Consider the following 3,690-nt stretch of genomic DNA (forward strand, 5'->3'; position numbering starts at 1 on the left):
CCCTCCACACACACACACACCCACCCACTGTGAATAAAATCATCACTACACCACGGTGTGGATGTAAATAATGCTTAAAGCTATCGTGTCACAATCTGGTAGCTAGTCTGACATGAAAGCACAATTCAATGGTGACTCATAACTATCTTGTCACAATCAGCTAGCTAGATGGACATCAATATGATTAAAATGTAACGCGGAACACGAAATGAAGTTATTTTGATCTGCAATTTCAATCAGATGGACACGATGGTTTCTTGTAAAAAATATAGATCACTGTTTGAACGTTGTTAAAGTAATATTTATTTCACGAGGTCATGTATATTTAAAACAAGGTATATATAAATATATAATCCCCCGGCATTCACTCTTCAAATTTTCATTGTCTTAAATTGAACCTTAAAGCAGCTTTTCAACCTTTTCTGTTACCCCGAGATCCTTAATCGATTGCATTATTACACACCCCTTTCTTCTATAAATCTTTACTTTTACCATATTTTCCCCTATAAATCCTTACTTTTACTTACAGATGCTCCATTCTGTTTGACCAATTAAACTTTAGTCTCAGAAACTGGAATCGTTTTAGCTATGTCAATCAGTAATAGTGTTCACGGCCCACTGTCGAAATCTGAACCATCAAGTACATGTCTGATCAGAATTATCCGCTTTTGTGAGTTAAAATATATATAAAAAAAGAACATGCATGTATATAGAAATAGAAAGTGAAATTTCTAGTTCTGATCAGTTCTAGCAGTTCTAAAGACTATTAAATATAATATTCGAGACCCAAATCATCTTCCGAAATTGATGAACCATTGCATTTAATGTAATCAATATACATTTCATTTTAAGACTTCTTGACTTTAGAATATGAACTGCCAAAAACAAGGTTAAGACCTGTTTCAATCCATCTTTGATGGCATAATACCATAGGTGTGGTCGAAAAGGGTCACGTTGGCACACACAGGGGTTTTAGAGGTCTGAATGGACACCAGGTGACATTGAATAAATATCTCATTAAAAACGAATCATGTTTAAATTGTAAGACTGCCCACTAGAGCACCGAGATGACTTAAAGTTTTATCATTATTGATAAAGCTTCAATAATCTTTACTCTCTAAAAAGAAAGATCATAAAAAGTTCTCAACACGAACTGGGGGTCAAATAGATCTGAATATGGTTCTTTTCTATCGGAGTGTCGTTACAATATTAGAGCATAAATAAAGTTATTGACACAAAATATCCTTTAGTGTTCATTTAAAGTCCAGATGTGTAAACTGGAAGGGAAAAGTTAAATAAGTGCTGCCATTGTATTGTCAATATGTAATGTTTCCGTTTTGCTGTTTGGATTGTTGGTTCTTTGGTTTTAAATGTTTATTAATCCTCAGTATGGATCAAGATATCTCTGCCTATAATTCACACGATTACTCGCTTGAGACAGCTTTGTAATTAAAAATTCTGTAAATAACATTTTTTGTCTCAATTGTGCTTCATCGAATTGTTTCATTGTTTGCGCTTCTTTTGCGCTTGAATGGACTTGTTTCCGCATGCATCTACTTGCTTCCGCTTGTTTGATCTTCTTTCCTCATTTTAGTCGGACCCATCGCTTGCTAACTATTCAGGTTACAATGTATGCAAAATTTCGGTTGATATCCATATTTATATTTTGGGCGAACTGGCTAAATACATCATGAAATATGAATATGTCCTATATTATATTAACCCCGTGGGATAAGTAGGCAGGTTGCTAGAAGGGCCAAAGGGGTGGGGGGAGTGTTTACCACCCTAAAAGATTCAGACAGCCGACCATCCCATTACTGCGCTGCAACTAAACACTATACACATACACCATTGCCTGCCTGAGGATAAGTTGTAATAACACAAATTACTTACAGTTTAGATACGACAGTGTTAATATTCACTTTGTAAAACAAATTGTATGCATTTACCTGAGACATGGAAACACTGTAATTTTTACAGTGTTTATTGTCTTTTTACGTCCTAAATGCGCCCTTACGCTATAGCGACCACCAGTTGCGTATGGTTGAGAAAATAAATAATAGTCATGAGTTCCGAACACAACCCAGTTGCATGAGAGTTGCGTACGAAACTCAGACGAACATTCTCGTCTTTCACAGCCAATGATGATCACTTGTGGTGTGAGGGCGCCTTAACGATGCAAATGGACAGTATACACTGTAAAAATTACCTAGGCCAGTGCTTTCATTGAGACTCGTCTCAATACACCCTAACACTATGTTCTGAGAACATTATATTTCAATATCTCAAGTACGGATGTACTGTATTAGATTTCTAAGTGAAAGAACTACACATTGTTTATATCTAAATACAGGAAATAGTGGTATATATATATAATATATACTACTAGAGTAATAACTTCAACAACACTACCAGATTTTAATAGTGAATTTAACAGGATTTATTTGGTTTTATTTTAGCAGAAGCAGGCCATGGAGCGCTCGGTCGATTGTAGCTACATATAAAGCGTTTGATTACAGTTTATCAGGTAATACTCGGATTTAATTCTTCGCTAAGGTAACACATCTTTATTCACATAATATTTAATATATCCAAATTGCAATTTTAGAATACTGAATCTCACTTGGACTGGGTTTGTCAATTCAAAATCTTTCATTATTCTAATTTTCATATTCTTTAATAATTATATAGATAGATAGGTGTCCACATTAATGTGTAATTTCATTAGAAAAAACGTAATTTTGTAAACAGTTTAAAAATTTCAAAAAGTTTGGAAACAGGTCTTTCTTTGCCAATCAGCGATCACTATTGTCAACTTTGGGCTAGAATTAATAGTAACGGCCAGCTATTTTCGGCGGTTTATTTGGGACTTAAATATAATATAATATTTTCGTTGTTAAAATAGTGCTCTATGCTTCAATTGTAGAGCGATATAGAAATATACCACTGTTACAATAGTGCTCAATAAAAGGTTTGGAACTGCGGGTTATTTTTCTTTTGTCCTAGTGGGCGAGAGGTTAGATTGTTACATACCAATGTATTTTAGTTTGCTATGAACATATTTGTCACTTAAATTATGATTTTTGGATATACGACAATCATCTTTAGTTTATAGACAAAGGGGAAAACTGGGCATGGACTATCTTACTTGTTCGATTACTGGTATGTCACCTTTTAAAGGGATAATCCTTTAGCGACATTAAGGAGTAGTATACCATAAAATTGTGTTCCGTTATTTAATTTTAAAGGGACAACTGCGCCATTTTGTGGCCAATCGTACCTTAGTCTTGGGCTTTATCTAAGCCAATGAGTAATTTTGTTCACAGCTCACCGTCGAAATTTGAAGCTTCCAATCCATGTGTGTTAAAATGACGAGTCGTATTTTCTTGAGACAATGTCTTATATAGAAATAGGAAAATAAATCTTAGATCGGGATATTTTTGAAGGAATTATGTGATTTTCGTACATTTCTAGTACTTCTGAAGACTATTTACATATACTCAAGACCTAAATCAACCCCCCCCCCCCCCACCCCAATATGGCGTGACTGTCCCTTAAATCAGATGACCAAAGTTACATATGAATGTATATTGACATCGTGATTGTGTAGACCGGGTTTCACACGTCGCGAAGGGCCTTATACAAGGATATTTTGCAATTAGTGACGTCATCAAACACTATCAGTGTCCC

The sequence above is a fragment of the Lottia gigantea genome, assembly GCF_000327385.1.
Source record: "Lottia gigantea unplaced genomic scaffold LOTGIsca_19, whole genome shotgun sequence".
Classification (NCBI taxonomy): Eukaryota; Metazoa; Mollusca; class Gastropoda; family Lottiidae; genus Lottia; species Lottia gigantea.